Here is a 21,129-nt window from a genome sequence, read left to right as displayed (position 1 = left end):
TTCAAGGTAATGTCATCTCTAAACTGAACTAATTTGGCCTGTCACGCTAAAAGTGTGTTGTTTAAAAAGGGAGATTAAGGCTTCGTTTCGGAAAAAAGAATAGCCAATATTAAGTGTGTAAAAATTACTGCAATCTTGTATTCTTATTGCTGACCCTGTTTTGAGTTGATTCCATCGATACCTACGGTGGGAGTTGACTGCCAAAAACGGAATCGAACACCCCTAATAATGACTTAACCATGACATTGTTTAGTAATTAATAAAATAAAATAAATATGTTTAATTACCACTGATTAACTGACAATTTATTATTTGTATTTTATTGTCATATAAAATGTATGGTATAGAAAAGGAGAGTAGCAATAAACTGGTAACACTTCACAGTAAGGTCTCATCGTTAACATTTATAAATGCATTAGCTAACATGAATTAACAATGAATGAGCCATACATTTTGTACATCATGTATTAATCATTGTTAATGCAATTCTTCATTGCTTGTTCATGTAAGTTCACAGTGCATTAACTAATGTCAACAGATACAACTTTTGATTTTTATAGTAATTGTTGAAATTAACATTAAGATTAACAAATGCTATATAAAAATAGTTCATTCATGTTTACTAGTGTAGCTATCAAATGAAACCTTATTGTAAACTGTAATCAATAAACTTGCCACTTTTAAATATCAGTTTAGAATATACATTATACCCAATGTGTGCAGAAATACACTCCACTCTCGATCTGACCCAAAGCACTGCATTCAGCTGTGTTTGTGAATAAGAGGCTCTTGTGACTGAACACTCGTCCCCTTGATGGACTGTAGGGCAAAGGGACACTGTAGACAGAGACATCAGGAGAACTTACAGCTGCCTTGTGCTTCTCTTTTTATCTACATCTCTGTCAAGCGTCAGTGACATGATCTGAGGTTAAGCTGGACCCCAGGGCTCAACAGGTGCACAGGTGCCCTACACAAGAGAACGCATGCTGTTATCACAACACAGCGACTACATGTGCCATTTCACTCATGTTTCCTTTCTCTCACACTCACATACGCACGTACGCACACACACACACACACACATTATTGTACATCTATCTTTATGAGGACATTCATTGACACAATGCAATCTCTAGCCGCTAACCCTAACCTTACTCATCACAACTAAGTGCCTAACCCGAACCCTTACCCTAAACCTACCCTTAACCTAATTATAACCTTAAAACCAAGTATTGACCCTCAAACAGGCCTTTAAAGGGATCTCAGGAAGTGAGGACCAGCCAAAATGTCCTCACTTTACTCTCTTTGTCCTCACTCCAATAAAACTCAAACTGGTCCTCACAAAGATAGTTGTACAAACACACACACACACACACACACACACACACACACACACACACACACACACACACACACACACACACACACACACACACACACACACACAGTTTCCAGGTCAATATCTGGCATGTATTTATTACTGTCATGAGTAATACATCTCATGAGATACTCATATGACATGCTTTCTTCATTTTGGTCTGTTCCTCTCTCAAAGCTTCAAATTTACATGCATTTAAATTGTGAACAAGCTCCTCTTTTTATTATAACACTTGACACACAGTTTCAACCCTAGGCTTGTGCAGCACTTGTTAAAGTAAACTAACCTCATTTGAGTTATTAAGACACATATTAAAGTCTCAGTAAGACTCAGAGTGGAAAGTTCTTCAAGTGGAAAATTTGTTTGCTGGTGAGGAGGGAGAGTTTGGTTCTTTTTATCGTTTGGAGTGTAACTTGTGCCGTCTCTTCAACTCCAGTGTCAACATAATAAAAAATAAACGCACCGGTGCACAGAAAACAAATGCACAAACTGGCATTCTTTAGAGTTGATGTGCATGTAACTCCAAGCAACTTTTATAACCTTGTGCACATATTATATTCGAACAAACTCCAAAGTATTCAAATCTAGCTGGTAACTCATCCTGCAGACGCCTCTAAATGTACGGCTTGTTGAGGAAGAGGCCATGTAAAGCCTTGCTGCTATGAAACTGTTTCCCAGTTTTATTTTTTACAAAATTTCATTTTTAGGATTTACGTTTGTTTGTTTTGTTTTTTATGGTTAAATTACATATCAGTAATCAAAAACATTTGTAATAAATTTAAAGCATGAAACTTAGATAATTTAACAGCAATTTATTGAAAGTGTAGGGCCCTATAAAATCTGTTTTATTTTTCCCCAAATTCTGTTTCATTAAAAATTCCATGTTTACTGTTTAAATGAAACCATGGAGAATTTTTTTAAAATATTCCTTACACATATTATTATTATGGTAACACTTCACAATAAGGTTACATTAATTGCCATTAGTTAACTACTTTATAGTTGACATGAATTAAGAATGAACAAGACTACAGCATTTATTAAACTAAATTAATGTTAATTTCAACATTTACTAATACATTATTAAAATCAAAAGTTGTATTTGTTGACATAAGTTATGCGCTGTGAACTAACATGAACAAACAATGAACCACTGCATATTTATTAACTAATATTAACAAAAATTATTAAATACTATAACAAATGGTTTTTCATTGTTAGTTAATATATTAATTAATTAATGTCAATTACTGTAATGAAACTGTATTGTAAAGTGTTACTATTATAACTGTTATTATTATATTACTATGAGAAGTAGATTCTACTGTACAGCCATAATATACTTATGTAATCATTTCTTCAAGTAAAACCACATTTTTATTTTGGCAGGTGAAGACCTTTGAGTGTCTGTGTGTATATGATATGTACAGTATTTAAATGAAATGGTTAAATGAAATTTAAATGAAATTCTGTTTGAAGTGACTCTTAAAGAAGCTTCATAGTAAACTATAATATAATAATAATAATAATAACAATAATAGTTTCCTTATGAAAGCATATTGACCATTACCTGTGGGATGATGTTCCTGACACAGTAATGATGTTGCTTCCAGTTCCCAGGTCTGATTTATTCTCCACATTAAAGTTACACCAAAGAACCCGTATCGGAGAACAAGGACAGTGAGCAGAGCGAGAGCTTGATGCTGATTAAAGGATCAATAGCGAGTTCTGTCGAGTCATTGAACGGCCCAGATGTGCCTGTTGTTCAAACGTCCCGATCTATAGCCGTGTCACTTCTCACGGATATCTAGTAAGCCAACATTTGTTTAAAGAGAGACTCGAATCAAACATTTCACGTAAAACTTTCATTAGGATTCTGATATAGAGAATTAAAGACTGCCCATAACAGCTACATTTTCTTAGAACATATTTCTGTTAGTTGGGTGACCTCTGAAATGATTTAGATCACTTTATCAGCTGGAATATCACTGGTTGGATATTGGAGAGCATCTATCAAAGTGGCCACACTAACCAGGCAAACCTTGACCCACGTGTCCTGCCCTGGCATATTAATTTCCCGTTCAAATTATGTATTAAATGATCTGCCGTTCAGGTCCACTTCATGAAGTATTGGCGGGAAACACATTCAGGCCCTGATAAGAACGTGACCACAGCAGCGTCTCTGGAGAGGTCCTATCAGCTTTTAAACAGAGACGTCGTATGCAAGTGAGATTGATGATTAGCATTCGCGGCCCTGGAGAAGAGGGTCGCCTGCGCCTGCGATAACCAGGAACAGAGAGAGAGAAGAAAGATAGACTAACCCTTACCAGCATGCAATTATTTTCTGCATCCTCTCTGGCAAACAAACAGCAAGAATAAGCTTGTGTACCATTGTCTCACAGTCTGTGTAATCTGTAAGAAGTGGACAACAGCGAATCCCTCGTGTCACAGCCTTAGACTTGTTACAGCAAGCCAGATACACGCTGCTATGACACACATCACAGACAGGATCAGTCAACAGTGAGTGTGAGCTCTTACATTCACAACACAAACACACGGTTACTTCTTGTGTTTCATCAGAGGGCTTTTGATTTTGATGTGTTTTTCATGAGGGTTGAGCATTTCCTCTGTCTGTGTGTGTGTGTGTGTGTGTGTGTGTGTGTGTGTGTGTGTGTGTGTGTGTGTGTGTGTGTGTGTGTGTGTGTGTGTGTGTGTGTGTGTGTGTGTGTGTGTGTGTGTGTGTGTGTGTGTGTGTGTGTGTGTGTGTGTGTGTGGTTTTGCAGGTGATGATGATGAATACATATAATGACCAAAAAGTTTCAATTTTTTTCTCAAAATCTTATACTCACCCAGGCTGCATTTATTTGATTAAAAATAAACTAGAATATTATGAAATACTATTACAATTTGAAATAGCTGTTTTATAGTATTAATAATAATAATGTTCACACTTTAGATTAGGTTCCAATTCGAACTATTAACTAACTATTACGTTTGCCTCAATAAACTCCTAATTACTGCTTATTAATAGTAAGGTAGTTGTTAAGTTTAGGTATGGGGTTGGATTTAGGGATGTAGAATATGGTGAGTGAGTGAGTGAGTGAGTGAGTGAGTGAGTGAGTGAGTGAATTCATTATTTAATTAATTAATACATTTTAATTCCTGTGATGCAAAGCTGTATTTTCATCATCATTAGTCTTCAGTGTCACATGATCCTTCAGAAATAATTTTAATATGCTGATTTGGTACTCAAGAAATATTTCTTATTATTATCAATGTTGAAAACAGTTGAGCTGCTTTACATTTTTGTGGAAACCTGAAAATATAATGAAAAAAATTTGATTAATAGAAATTTTAAAAGAACAGCATTTATTTGAAATACAAATCTGTTTTAACATTTAAAATTGCCATGTGTCAAGAAAACAAGAAATGACTTTAACCCTCAGGATCAGGTAGTGCAGACTGCAGAGACTGTTTAGAGAAGATGGTACGTATATGAATGAGAGAAACTGTAACACTCAATTTGCATTTACAGAACCGAACAGCTGTTTGTTTACTTCAGAACTTGCACATGCATTCGCTGGACCAGCAGGAACAATTACATTTTTGTAGCTAAGATTTATTCTAAGAAGCACAATTACACCACTGTTGTTAGATGTTAAATATTGAAATATGTATGTAATCTTGAGCAATAGTTCTTTTTCTTGATGTAAATGAATCTTTACTGTAAGTGACAGTAAAGACGTTTATAATGTTACAAAAATGTATATAAAAAATGCTGTTCTTTTGAATTTTTAAAATGTAAAAAAAAAACGTATCACTGTTTCCATATATACACACATATAGCCTTTATATATATATATATATATATATATATATATATATATATATAATGTTTCTTGAGTAGCAAATCAGCATATAAGAATTAATTAATGATGAATGATTTCTGAAGGATCATGTGACACTGAAGACTGGCGTAATGATGCTGAAAATACAGCTTTGCATCACAGGAATAAAAATATTTTAAAATAGCCTATATTCAAATACAAAACATATTAATAGATTTTGCAAAACAGATTTAAATTATAAGAATATTTCCCAAAATTACTGTTTTCACTGTATTTTAGATCAAATAAATTACCATCCCCAAACTTTTGAACAGTGGCATTGAAAACATGTGCTTTTTTTTATTTTAAGAAAATATGTTATTACTTTTTACTCAATTTTCTACTTCATATTTTGGAGTTATTAATTTTATTTTTAAAAAATTATTGGCTATCCTTATTTAATTTTATTTAATTTTTTAAAATATGTTCTCTGATGAATGGCAGACTCCTGCTTTGTTGATCATCTGGTTTTGTATTTCCTCTGTCCTCAGAAGCCTAACTTCAGTCTCACACATGAGGAGAAAAAGCTTGACATGTGATGCCTGGATGAGATATTTGGTCTTTCACTGTCTCCATCTGTGGCTCTTACTCTCACTCACTCAACCAAATGATGGTAAAAACATCACTAGAGCTCCTCCATCTGGTGTCTGGCCGCACTGCAGCTGCATTAAATATTTTGCTTTTAAAACAAGTGTCTTACATTAGAATGCAGTGCTAATACCATCATAAAGTTCAAAGAGAGAATAAATCTGGTTTTAAAGTGAGTGACAGGTTTTCAACCCCCCCTATATTCCTCTATATGAGACATTTTGCACACATGTTTTGCTAATTCAGCGGTTTAACAGTGCTGTTCAACGTAAAATCCTGATATATGAATGACCCTTGTGTGTTTACCATTCCGGTCTCATTGACTTACCAATTACAAGAGTGTTTGGGGTTTGAAGGGGCTTTTGAGTCACTGATCTTTACTGGTCTGAGTGGCCAAGAGAGAAAAAACAAAAAGTGCGAGACGGCCCTTGAGAGCTATATAAAAGGGGGGTTTTGTTTGAGACACTTGAGCCTGCAGGAGGAAATGCACGAGGAATTTCATCACTTTGATACGGCACTCATCACCACAGATGCTTTCCGCATTAGACCAAACAGCATCTGCCTCTAGCAGGCATTCTTTGTGTGAGATGGTTGGGTCAGAGTACACTGCTGCTCAGTTTCTGCAGCGCACATTTGTCGCAATGTTGACGGACAAAGTGATGCGAAAGGGCACCTTCCTACGTTTCCTGGAAACATAAGAAGGAACAAATACGGCAGTGAGACCCACTCGAGCCAATCAAAGGGGCTGGTTTGGTTGCGGTCTTTTTGATCTGGCTTGTCGAGCAAGCATTTGTGGTTGTTCAGACTTTCTTCTGTCGTGTTTGACATTGGGCCGTCTGCTGACAGACGTGGCCGCTAGCCTTTGATGCCAGGGTTTAATTATGGCAAAGCTGCCTACACTGACTGATTGTGTTGCTTGCGGTGTTGTTAATTGTGCTTGTAGTCGCGCATTTGAGCTCTGCTAAATCGGCGCATGACGTTCAGATCAAATCGCCCAGCAGAGAGCAACTGAAACAATTAGCCCGACACCACGCTAAGACGATAACGGCTTCCACGATAATTGTTTTATTTCAAGAGCTCCGTTTCTGAAGCCCTTCTAATCTTCGAAAGCTAATTGAACTCTATGAAGTTGCCATCAGCAGATAAGATGCCATACAAAACAACCAAACAAGTGCTATTCTGACCATTTCAAATCAAGCACTCCACTGAAACGCTGGAGGACGGGACGTACGCGAGTCACGGATGGCGAGAGGAGATGCGTTCAAGAGCTTCGTCAAGGACTAAAACTCTAGATAACCTTAAAATAACAAATGATGCTCGGGTCAATTGCTGAGACTCTTATCGGCTTTAGACGGAGGTGAGATCAGTGCTCACTGTCAGCTAACACTCGGCCCTGTCGATACCTTGCAGGTGTTGAACATCACAACGGCTCATCAATTTGCATTCCGCAAGTCAATGCGCTCAAATCAGGGGCCAGTTGCATAAACATAACTGTTATGTTAGTCACCATTAAAACTTGACAATTCTTGTTTTTTAATGCAATATTTATTAATTTTTTTATGAATTTATCAGTGCACATTATTTTTTTTGAAATACATGTGCCTCATAATCTTCAATCAAAATAACTTGCCTCCCTCTTGCAGCAGCATTTCTTCTCTGATGATGTGTTTACTGGCACATGGGCAGGACGACCTGTTACTCACATGAGATCGACTCCTTATGGACAAAATCAAGTCCCGTCCTACATTTCTTCTTGTTCCAGAAGCCATTTCACTCAGAAATACGTCACGATAGGGAAGAAAAGATGATCGCAGCCCCCATTTCATGCCAGCCGACTGTGGGTGCTTCCCAATTCACGTGCTTGTACACTATTTTAGGACATTTTGTAGTATAAATAGTTTGAATAGTGTGTTCACACTAAAAATTACAAAAGAAAAAGTAAACTTTAAAGGGTCATGAAACCCTTTAACACAGTTTTTGAGATGTTAGATATGTACAGATATGTACAAGTTGCACAACAATAGCACATACATTGGGCTCTATCATATAATTGGCGCAATGCGGCATGTTTTTTTTTTTTGCTAGTTTCAGCCCGACGCAGTTATCATTATCACATCCGGCACCAAGTTGTTTAAAGGGATACTTCACCTCTGGAAAGATGAATGTGTATTTAAAATGGGTCATTTATGTAGAAGAAATGTGAAATTATTTTTGAATTTGGAGCTTTCTAGACTGAGAAAAGCCAGAAAATTTATTTTTGGCATATGTGGATGAAAGACAACAACTCCCAGAATGCACTTGCTTCGCTGCCCTAGGAGGCCACTCCCAAGCCACGCCTACCCGTAAGAGAGCGCAGTTTAAAACCACAAGGCTAGGCTACAAGTGAGTCTCCGTGACGAGTTTGCCCGGGATTTCGAGATCGCCCAAAATGTCCGGGATTCGGCTTTTGCGTTCTACAGTCGCCATTCATTATGTTTACTGTGGCGAGCAGGACGAGACTGAGGGCCACGGGAGAACGATGAGTGGCGTGATTACTGAGACGCACCGGTCTCGTATCTCTCACGGAGGAGCGGGAATTTTCTTAGCAATGTTAAAACGCACATCAACCGATCACTTGTTTCATGTAAACACTACATTCAGATTCACCAATCGAAATGAATTCAGTTAGATTGAAACAAAAGGTGTGCATGTAAACAATGAATGGCGACTGCAGAAAGCAAAAGCCGAATCCCGGACATTTTGGGCGATCTCAACGGCCGGACATGTCCGGGAAAAAGAGTATGGTAACCCCTACTACTCAGCTTTCTCCACAGAACAAGAGCCTGCTAGCTTAGCTTCCAAAAAAAGATGGCTGACACTATGTGTACATTCTGTGAGTGAGATCCCACCCTCTATGGGCGGGTTGAAAACATGCGGGACAGCCCCTACTACTGGCTGTAGTCTTTAGCCTCTGGCCAAAAAATCCTCTGATGACGCAAAATGACGATTTTTGCATCATCTGAGGATTTTTTCCAGACAAAAAATATATAAATCTCTCGTCTCAGGGGGATATGAGGGTGGAAAGCACGGTAATTCGAAAATACTACAGGTTTTCGACTAATACAAAGCTTAATGCTAAATCCTGAAGTATCCCTTGACATAGCAAATGCATTTGATCCCATTTGTGAGACCATGGGCTGCTGGTCTGAAGACTAGGTGTGTTCAGACGTGATGTTGGCATGTACTATTTGGAGGCAACTGAAATAGACTGTGACATTGACCAACTGAAACCTGGTCTAAAGTCAATGGCGCAATAGATATCTTTTTTGTTATTTAAAGAGCATGTTAGTAATAAGCGACTATAGGCAGGTCCACAAAAAGTTGAACTGGAGTCATGAAAAGTAATGTATATGCGTTAGTTCGGAGTGGTGATTGGCTGTCGTAGCTGGAGAGTGTGCATCTACGTCATCTCTTTCGGAGCTGTTCTCTGTATTATTCATGAGAATGAACTCTTTTAATCCAATCACTACTCTTTATTATGCATGAGATCGAATTACAGCGGAGAATGGGCTGGTTGCATATGGCAGCCATGTTGGATTTCCGATCCAGCGTGTGCATGCAGACACTTCCAGTTTTGCCTGACACCAGTGGAGAGAGCCGGAGAAAGACGAAAACTTTTATAGTTGTTTATAGAATCTATTATGTCACATAAAATACTACTAAGATCTATATTACAGGAGAAAATGGCATTTCAAACGCACACATGTTTGAGTTAGGTGCATGAATGAAATACACTTTACTGTATAAAGGGAAAATTATTGAACTCATGTCATGGGTCTTACACATACACAATACTGTATTCCCTGACCAATTATGCCTACTGTAAATATACAAATAAGTAAATATAACTACATTTAAAATAAAATATAGCAAAACAATATGTAAAAACAAGGTAAAACATTATATAGACCCATCAGTTAAATACCATCAAGAAATCTTTAGTCTCTCGAAAATATTTACATGCTCTTGTTGTGTAATAATTTAACTGAAATATATATAAAAAATCTTAAAATGATTATACATATACATTTGAAACCTGCAGCCTTCCTGGTTCAGAAAAAAGTTGTTTGCTTCCCTGAGAACAACCTACTCAAATGAGAGCTTAAAACTACAAGAATAACCAAGATAAGAGAGATGTTTGGATAAAATATCCCGTAAACATTCACGTTTCCACTGTGAGCGGCTACAATTTATCTCCATAAATAATATTTCCTCAATTCTGCACGTCTGAACCGCAAAAATGAACCGGAGAAAGAATGAAAGATAATCTCTGCGTATCTCAATGAACAAAAGTACACAATAATATAAGAATGATGTTTTCTTTCATCTTTCATAGAGCACCATCTTCTCTTCACTTTAAAAACATTCATTATATCTAACCAAGTTTCAAATGCAAGTTTCTCCTTACAACAAATGCGAACGTCGCTAAGACCAGAGTGGAAGTGAACTACATATCTATTCAAATGTCACAAAAGACAAAATAACACTGACTTGGATTCCTTCGTGAAATTTAAGATTGCTTGGTCTGTTTTAAGATCTACAAGCTGAAAATAAAAAGTCAGAGTTTCCTCAACAAAATTTGATTTGAGGAATCATTCATGTCTGGAGCACAAACAATGCAAGACGACACACACTCAACTTATTCAAATACTCAGTGCTAGAGGTTTCAGCACATCACTAACCTCAAGAATGAACAATAGTATAAAAGTGCTAATTTTAATATTGCAAACACAATATTTGTTTTCTTTCTTTGAAAATAGTTCAAAATACTATCTATGTTCTAGATAAAAAGATGTTATCTTGGTTAAGTGTTAGTGAAAACCTTTTGCAGTATCCCCAGTTTCGGACTGTCAGAAGAAACAGTGAAAAAAAAAAAAACAGAATACCACATCACAAAAACTGAAAGCAGGAACCTAAGAGACACACACAAGTTGACACACAGCCGACCTCAGACGAGATGTTTCTCCATGACACCTGTAAGGCCTTCGAGAGACCTGCTGCCCCTTTTATCTGTCAGACTCGCTTTGCCATTTCTAAGCAGGTTAAAATTACACAGCGCAGGTGTTTTGGAGGCAGGATTGGGCTGACAGACGGGTATGTCACAGCACAGCCAACCACTTGTGTTCACCACAAAGATCTCTCTTGTCCAACAACAGCCTCGCCACTGTAACATCATGGCTCTGGTTACTGAACCGCCCTCCATCACATGTATCGCAGCAGTGCAGACTGAGTTTCAAAGCCAGCAGGGGTCTGTTTGAAACGCAGAGCACCTGTCACTGATGAGACCCGTGCTTGGATTACTTCCATCTTTAAAGGACTGCAGATAAATGTTTAAACAGTCTCATTCTTAGATGATTCTCATAAAATGGAGGTAAAAGACATGAGCTTGGTGCTAATGATGGTGTCAAAAGCAGAAAATGTTAGCGATTAGGTGCGGACCATCCTGTGCCGACCACTCTCTCTCTTGCTTCATGGAGTTCAAGTAGTTTGAGCATATGATGATAATCACAAGAATATAGACTAAAACATTAACGTAGATTCAGGAAGTATAGGAAAAATAGCTGTGTTGATTGTGTTCATTATTTTTTAACGCATTGAGCAGCAAATATTAATCTTCAAAATAAAAAATAAAAATAAAAAAGTCAGAATCAGAGCTGTGAAAAGAAGTTAAGTGTTAATGTCAGAGATTAATATATAGAACCTACCATTACAAAGAAATCACATCATTACTGCATGACACAAGCTGATTGGCCTCTGCTCAATGAGATTGCTTGCTCAACATTTAACTCTCTGGTGCTCTTCACATGTTGGTCAAAAATGACAGAAATGTTTGTAAAAAAAAAAAAAAAAAATTAATGTACTATATTTTGTTTCGATAATGTTTTTTTATTTAATATTTTGTATTTTTAGGGAATTTTTTTGTACTAAATTATATTTATGCTGTATTTATAATACATGTATTCACTTTTTGAGCATAGACCTGAAAATTAGAACTTAAACTGTAGTAAATCTTGAATGCTTTGGTGGACAGACTTAAGTTTTGTTGTTTTGAAAATGTATTGTTTTGAAAAATGCTATACTAGTTTTTATATGAAATATATATTTTCAAAAACATGTTTTACTCTGAAACATGTCAGAAAATCAAAACCATAAATCTAAACAAGGTTTGTTCAAAATTTGAGGCTGAAATCTAAAATTAATTTCCAATGCGGTCAAAAAAAAATATTAACGCGAGGAGCACAAGTGTGACTATTTTTTTCAGGACCATTTAACCTGTTCGAATCATGTCCATGATTTTTTTTCATGGACATGATTTACCATGAATTACCAAAACCTTTACCAAGTTATGTTCCATTCCGAGAATATTTTATTTATTTACTTTAATTAAATTTTTTTCCATCATTTTTGTTATTTTTTATTAATTTTTTGGCCAAAAATGACCGAAGAGCACCAGTGGTTCATGCTGCAGAGCAAGCATGGACTTGCTACTTGCTAAAAGATACACAGACACACTGCTGTGAGCGTGTATGATATGATGCTGCTGCTGGATAAAAAGACATACATAAATCCTGAAATATATATCGTAAGCTAGTCCTACGATATATATTTCAGGATTTATGTATGTCTTTTTATCCAGCAGCAGCATCATATCATACACGCTCACAGCAGTGTGTCTGTGTATCTTTTAGCAAGTAGCAAGTCCATGCTTGCTCTGCAGCAGCAGCAGAAATAATCAACAACAGCAGCTTAGTGGATAAAGTCGGCCAAGACCAAATACATTAACATTGCCATATTCAATGACATGCTAAAACTCTTCAGAGAGTTTTCATGATATACGCACACACTGTATATCACACCTCGCTTTCCTGCTGCTCCAGAGTGATACATTGACTTTGTATAAGAGGTATTTTAACATCAGAGAGTGACACACTTCACCTCTACATTCAATTACCTTTTTAGTTTGTTTTGTACTTTTTAAAATCTACATTTCCCATGCTCAACTTTATTGTGTGAGAACGTTATTTGTTAACACACACTATGTGTGAAACTACAGCACAAAAGCAGGAAACACACGCCATTCAACATGCCCCCCTTGAGGCTGCATTTCTTGCAGCTAATGCATGTTCATATTTGTGTTTGGATATGTTGGGAACACGGCCGGGTTTGATTGACATCCAGCTGCGGCTGGTAAAAAACATTCTGTTGTGAAACAACATCAGTTCCTCTGTCACTGGTGCTCCATTGTGGCCTGAGGCTTCAGTATAATGCAGCTGAAGCAGAAATATATCCGAAAACACAGCTCTCAAACATCCCGACAGGCTGGAACTTCTGTTTCTCCTATTTCTGTTTCTCCCATTTATGTTATCAATGAAGGAGAGTTATTGGATTGGTGGCTTTATAAAACCAATACGATAATAAAAAATTTAATAAAAATACTAAAATCCACTTGGTACTGGAATTTTGGAAACAGGACAAAGGCATTATCTAGTGTTTTTTCACTTTCCGCTTCTGCAATTTAATGTGCCATATTGTGTCATTTGTTGGTCTATTATGAATCCTGAATAGAAATAAAAATCAAACAATGCTGTCCCACTTTTTTACAACATGATCATGTGAGAGAGGTAAATATTTGAAACTGAAGAATCTAAAATGTATTTTGATGTATTTTTAATCCATCTTTTATTGCAGAAATCATTAAATTGATTGATTCACTCTCTTTCACTATTAATTGCATTGATTGTTTTGTATTTGTAAGCACAGGAGAACTTCTTACAAAGATCACAACATGCATATGCACACATGAATATGTTCTAAACCTTGTTCTAATGTTAATGAATGTTGCATATTAACAAGTGCCTGAGGTAATTTGCATAAAACAAACCCAACCATTGTCATCACTCTCAGCAAACATACTGTATGACACTCTCTAAAGCAAGATCCTCGAGCAATGCCAAACACAATCACTAAAACAGACTCAGATTGCAATGCTCTCATTAGCCAGCTGAACATATGCATATTTGCATTTTCAAACAGAGAAACCTATTTAAATGCAGCTTTTCTTACTCTTTCATATATGATGAAATATACTGTATTTAAGATGAAATACAAATTGCAACACAATTAAGGCCACCCAGGCCAAGATGTGACTTTTTGTTACGTGTGGTTTCATTTTTTTTATTTTTTTATTTTATTTTTAATTAAAGTTATGGTGAATAATAATTTGCTTGTGAAAATGTGAGATTTCACACACAAATTAATGCGTACACACTTACACTTACACACTTGCAAATAGATTCAAAGACTTAGAGAAACTTGTGCATGCTTTCATCACCAGCAGGGTGGATTATTGTAATGGACTCCTCACTGGCCTTCCCAAAAAGACCATCAGACAGTTGCAGCTCATACAGAACGCTGCCGCCAGGATTCTGAGCAGAACCAGAAAATATGAACATATCACACCAGTCCTCAGGTCTTTACACTGGCTCCCAGTTAAACTTAGGATTGATTTTAAAGTATTATTACTGGTATATAAATCATTCAATGGCCTAGGACCTCAATACATTGCAGATATGCTCACTGAATATAAACCCAACAGATCACTCAGATCATTAGGATCATATCAGCTTGAAATACCAAGGGTTCACTCTAAGCATGGCGAGTCTGCTTTTAGCTATTATGCCAGCCGCAGCTGGAACCAGCTTCCAGAGGAGATCAGATGTGCTCCTACTGTAGTCACATTCAAATCCAGACTCAAAACACATCTGTTTAACTATGCATTTACTGAATGAGCACTGTGCCAATGTTCGTCCGACTGTTTGTACTGTATTTTATTTTTTATTTTTCTAAACTGTTTTAATTATTCTTATTTCTTTTTATTATTTTAATTTCTTCTATGTAAAGCACTTTGAATTGCCATTGTGTATGAAATGTGCTATATAAATAAACTTGCCTTGCCTTACACTTAGTAAATGACACTTAATAAATGTGTCCCACTGTTCTGTTGGCAAATTCATGCTTGAATCTTTTTTTCCTGACCATACATTTCTATGGAAGCTAGTAAAAAAAAATATATATAATAATAATAATTGCAACTATTTATCTTACATTTTGTACTTTTTTTTCCTTGCAATTGAGGGTTTAGAAAAACTCAGAATTGCCAGATAAAAAAAGTCAGAATTGCGATATATAAACTCGGAAACAAGCTTCCATACATTTTTCTTGCACTTTCGCTGCATTGTAAAACATTTTTTGCTGTGATTATTTATCACAACTTAAATTTCAACATTAGAATAAGAAATAATGTGTTGTTTCGACTTAAAAAAGAACGTATTCACACTTTACTTAAAATATAAAGTTTAGTTAACTTTGGTTTAGTTTATTAAGTTGGATATTTAATTTATCTCAACAAATTTTAAGTTGTTATAACTAATTGCTGCAACATTTTTTTTACAGTGTGCTTTATTCAGGGCCTGAAATCATGTGACATGAATCTATGGCATAGCTAAAATATGGTCATGTTAACAGAGACTTGCTGGTGATGTAGTAAGACAACAACCAACTTTTTCAGTCACATCAGCACTTCAGTGTCCCATGCAGAATAGATTCAAATACACTCTATCCCTGAAGTATTCTCTGAAGTGCTTCAGATCACAATTATTTAGGTAATCATTCAGTCCCAGATTATAAGTCAAAATACACTTTTAAAAATATCCCATTAAAGGGTTAGTTCACCCAAAAATGAAAATTCTGTCAGTAATTACTCACCCTCATGTTGTTCCAACCCCGTAAGACCTTCGTTCATCTTCGGAACACAAATTAAGATATTTTTTATTAAATCTGAGAGCTGGCTCACTCCTCCATATAGGCTTCTAAGACACTATAACTTGCTGGCCCAGAAAATGCATTAAAGGCATCGTTAATATAGTCCAAGTGACTCCAGTGGCTCAATCTTAAGTTTATAAAGGGACGAGAATACATTTTGTGCGCAAAAAATAAATAAAAATAACGACTTTATTCCACTATTCATTTCCTTCTCTCTGGGCCTCTCGAGTTAGTTCACGTAGTGTTTTAGCGCAGCGCTTCTGTGTTGTGAGTCACATGTAGGCTCACTATTGGCCGACGCTGGTCATGTGTGTGACGTGCAACACAGAAGCGCTACGCAGTTACACTACGTGAAAAAACTCGAGGCCCAGAGAGAAGGAAATGAATAGTGGAATAAAGTCGTTATTTCTATTTATTTATTCGCACAAAAAGTATTCTCGTCGCTTTATAAACATAAGATTGAGCCACTGTAGTCACTTGGACTATATTAACGATGTCTTTAATGCATTTTCTGGGCCAGCAAGTTATAATGTCTTAGAAGCCTATGGAGGAGTGAGACAGTTCTCAGATTTAATCAAAAATATCTTAATTTGTGTTCCGAAGATGAACGTAGGTCTTACGGGGTTGGAACAACATGAGGGTGAGTAATTACTGCCAGAATTTTCATTTTTGGGTGAACTAACCCTTTAAGTTTATGGTAAACATGTCTAATACTCTTATATAGAAGTTGAACAGGGTCATACACACAAATAAAAACACCATCAGGCTAAAACACATGGCACTAAAATAATGTGATAAACATTAAGGGGCCGTTTACACGACACCGTTTCCAACTAAAAACATGAACTTTTTTATGCGTTTTGACCTGAATAATACAGCGTTTTAATCGTTTTCACTTATCTATGTGAATAGGGATCATTTTGACAACAATGTCGTCTGTACGCAAAAAATGCAAAGGGAAAAACGTTTTCATTTTTAGTACATCGTTGTTGTGTACTAACTATAAATGACATCAAATTTAACACAAAACACTTTTAATGTGCATTACTGATAAAAAATAAATAAGAAGAAACTAAATTATTTATAAAAAATTGAATCATAAATGATGTTTAACGCAGGGACTTCTGGGAATGTCCTTTTACTGTTTTGTTTGTTTGTTTGTTTGTTTGTTTTTACTGTCAGTTATATGGTAATTTATAGTTTTTACTTGCAAAACCCATACATTTTGAAGAATTGTACAATAAAATTATGTTTAATGTGATGTCAGACCATTTACAGTTTTTAATACTGGTATTAAAAGGTAATACTGTTAACCAATGAACATGTTTTTACTGTAAAAAATGTACAGTATTTTTCTGTAAAAATGACTAACATGGCATGACCATCTGATACCATGATATGACCATAGTATATCTTTGCAAAGGTAGTTATGAGTATTTACTCCAAAATGCACAAGCCATTTAAACTCACTCCTTGGCAAAAGGTTTTTGTACCATACTGACAAAGCGACGTGTAATTGCTTCTCCTTTCTCTGCAATGCAGTTGCACAGTTAGGCTTAAAAGTTCATATTATCTTTCTTAATGAAACAAATGCTTTTATTATTCGTGTTTAGTGAGCTATAGATAATAAAACAGCCAAATTTAGACTTTAATTTATGGGACAAGCATGGCGAATACAGCATCTTCGAGATGCTGCTTGCTTGTGTTGCACGAGTAGTAATTGTCTCCCGTCTCTTGTAATTGTGTTGCAATGCATTTGATTTGCAAAGAGAGACCGAGTTTGTTTCTGAGAGGGAAACAGAAGTGCTGCAGTATAGAAAACACAATGTTTGATTGTGTGAAATGTCATAGGGATTGATTCTGCTCCTGCATTACCATTCTAATCAGTGGTGTAGAACCACATGTAAAAAAAAACACACGGCGCCCCGGGCTACGACGGAATTGGACAAGGCCCGGGAAATTGTGTCCATGCTTGAAACAAGTGTTAGGTGATTGTTTACTTCATGTCTTTAAATTGCATTTCTTCCGTTTTAATTCCTGCGGCATTGGGAGAGGGATGGAGGGGGCTTTATTTCCACAGTCGTCCTCTTGCGACGTGAACGCAGCCTTTTGGATGCTTACCAAATGCAAATGTCACGACCCGAGGGCAGGAGCGACAGCACTGTCTCCACGGATATTCAAGGCAGAGTTGAGGGACGCGGTGTGGCAGGTGACTGCTGTTGACAAACGCAATTACAAATATGGGCCCGAAAACACGCCGCGGCGCTCCGACCCAATGACTTGAGTAAAGTCTGTTGTATATGATATTATAACTCAATATAGAGTCATGTTTTCCACTCCAGCAACTGAGAACACAGTTGTAGCAAGGTTGTCCGATCCGCTTCTCATTTACAAGAGTAAAGAAAAATGTTCTGCAGTAATATTTCCATGGCTCAGAGAGATGTCCATCACTGCAGTCACTGCGGCACAAAATTCACAACTGCAGGAGTACATGTCTGCGCACAGTGAGATTGTAATAATATGTCCTCAAGTTGTTTCATGGGTACAATTACTCTCTCATCCTCACAATCATCACAACATAGGGGGAAGTTTCATTTCTGCCTGACCAAGATGAACCACAGTAAACTACAAATGCTACACAAGGAAAACCTAAACTTATATACAGCATAGACCTTATGCACCAGAGAAGCGAGGGCGCCGCCATCTTTAGAATATTGTCTTTGAACTTCTGTTTTTGCGGTCGCTCTGTATATTTCTATGGCATCGCTGTCCAGGAGTAATTAGCTTTTGAAGTGGATTTACTTAATGTAAAGTTAACGAAAGCTATCATGAGGATTGTAATGTTTAAAGCAGATGTCTTAACAAATGTCAGTAGACCGGGAAGATTTTAAAATGAGCCGTTCATTCATAAATATGCAAGATCGCTGTGAAAATACAGACCGGAAGTCAAAAGACAACGAGCGGAGCGCTGAAAAGGGGCGGGGCTACATAAGGTCTATAACGAGGAAGCAAATTTAGGGTTACACTTTATTTTAAGGAGCACTGTAATTGCAGTTTTTGTAACTAACACTTTTTTAGATAACTTTACTTAATCTTAACTTAATTGTAAAAATCTAGTAATCTGTACTATTCACAAACTTTGCCTTGGTTACTTCCCAAGTTAAGATTAATTGATTGGTTTGAGTGCCATTTTTGTTTTTGTCAAAAAAAAAAAAAAAAATTGAGGGCAAGGCAATTCTTAACCCAAATTTTTCTGAATGGTTTCATGTATATAGTCGTGTTAATATTGTTATGCATTTATTTTCCCTAGGCTTTTTCTTTTTTTTTTCTTGAAAATTGTATTTGAATGTGCGGCAACTATATTTGCCGATGGCCAAATATATTGAATGCACCCCCTCAATGTCAAATTTGAATTGGAGGAGAACATTTGGCACCTAACACAAAATAACTGCTTTCAACAGATCAATCTTTATTCTTTATTCTCTATTAAACAAGTTTATTATGTATAAAAGTCGAAGAACATTCGATGCGAACCCAAAAAAACCTGCATCTAGTTTATAATCTCTTGAATATGAAAACACAACAAACAACAAATCCAGTTGTCTTAACATCTGTCCCTGTGAAGGCCTCCTACCCTTTCATTTACAGAAAATGTTGTCAAAATGGATACGCATAAAAAATTCTGTATAATGAATTTTTAAGGCCAGACAAGTAATTTGTACAGGTCAATCTGTAAAGAAAGACTACACGCCTGCGCATATATATATTCAAAAGCGCATACCTATAGACTAAACACGTAATACGCATGTGCACGCCGTCAGCGTTTTCACAGATTACGTTTGTGAAGTTTATGCGGAGATTATAACGTTTTTCAAAAAATGTCAACGCTTGCACCTTGGAACCTATTTCTGGGTTTGTGTTCTCGAGCCACCAGGCACTGCTGTTGTGCAGATTAGCAGGTTGGAGCGCATTAAGGGTTTTCTGCTAGAACAGTGTTGTGTTAGCGGCCCCTAAGTTAATAACTAATGATCTTTGCAACAGAAGTGAATCAATCAAAACTAACTTTAGCTGGACAATAACTTTATTCTAGAGCTGCTGTAAAGCCAAAACAATCTCTGTTACTTTAATTTCCTATTATCACTGTAAATTGGCTTTGAAACAATCTATATAGTTTAAAGCACTATATAAATGAAGGTGACTTGATGTAACCCGTGTGCGCTGTTCAGAGTCTTTTTGACCCCAAACTACGTTTGCTGAAAAAAAGGAAAAAAAAAAGAATTCTCTTTGTCCAAATGACATGAGAATTTGTACAGTTGTCAACCTTTTCTAAATATTTAATTGGAATGATATATATATATATATATATATATATATATATATACAGTACCAGTCAAAAGTTTGGAAACATTACTATTTTTAATGTTTTTGAAAGAAGTCTCTTATGCTCATCAAGCCTGCAGTTAAAAAAACTAAAACAAAAAAAAACAGTAATATTATGAAATATTATTACAATTTAAAATAATGGTTCTCTTTTTTAATATACTTTAAAATGTAATTTATTTTTGTGATGCAAAGCTGAATTTTCATCAGCAAGTACTCCAGTCTTTGGTGTCTTATGATCCTTCAGAAATCATTCTGAAGGGGAGGTCACACTTGTGCTATATAGGCTATTTACCCCAGGCAACAAATAAATAAATAATTAAAAAAACAAAACAAATTTAAACAAATGTAATTTTACTCAGTTTATTAATGTTTTTACTCATTTGTGCAGTTCTGGGATGATTTTTAAAATGTATATAAATAAATGTAAAAAAACAGCTTTTTATTTAAAATTCACTTTATAAAAGCCCCACATTTATGAATTTCATTGATGGGGATAACATGGATAATTTGACATTGTTTAGTGTAAGATGTTTGCCCATCTGTTGAAAAATGCAGTTTTAAAAGTAACAAATTATCACTTTAACTAGTAGATGGCTGCAGAGCTCCACTATTTGCTATTTGACTAACTAAGGTTTAACTGTAAAACCTTTTTCTTTTCTTTTTTTTCTTTTTTTGAAATCCATTATTTAGATTTAAAAAATTTGATCAGTTCTTGCTTTCCCTTGGAAACTGAACCTTAGGGTTGCTAGCACCATGTTCTACTGTTTGAGCTACAGGAATGTCTATAATGCAAATATTTCTATATAGTTTCTATTTATTTTTTATTTTTGCTTTTATTTTGTTACTTTAGTGCTTTAAAAATGAGAAATGTTGTCTTTTATCAACTTATGTTTTTATGGTTTTAGTTTTAGTTAATTGTAATAACCTCGTTTTTCGCACAATATATATATATATATAAATTAGCATTGTAATTGTAATAAATACATTTTAGATATAGTATATATATATATATGTGTGTGTGTGTGTGTGTGT

At 35.9% G+C, this 21,129-nt stretch overlaps 1 protein-coding gene and 1 long non-coding RNA gene across 2 annotated transcripts in view; one reads left to right on the top strand and one right to left on the bottom strand.

The window, feature by feature from the left end:
- Window positions 1-19,874, top strand: part of LOC309484192 (uncharacterized protein) — a 64,456-nt gene extending 44,582 nt beyond the window's left edge. Inside the window, exon 2 of the mRNA XM_082150468.1 lies at window positions 19,730-19,874. The gene's annotated coding sequence lies outside the window, so the exon portion shown is untranslated. The remainder of the gene's footprint in view (window positions 1-19,729) is intronic.
- Window positions 1-21,129, bottom strand: part of LOC309484259 — a 159,585-nt gene that overhangs the window by 84,467 nt on the left and 53,989 nt on the right. The gene's annotated exons all lie outside the window — the stretch shown is intronic.

Source organism: Leuciscus leuciscus, assembly GCF_965113295.1.
Source record: "Leuciscus leuciscus genome assembly, chromosome: 20".
NCBI lineage: Eukaryota > Metazoa > Chordata > Actinopteri > Cypriniformes > Leuciscidae > Leuciscus > Leuciscus leuciscus.
The sequence above is the reverse complement of the archived record's forward strand: the minus strand, read 5'-3'. Positions and strand labels throughout refer to the sequence as shown.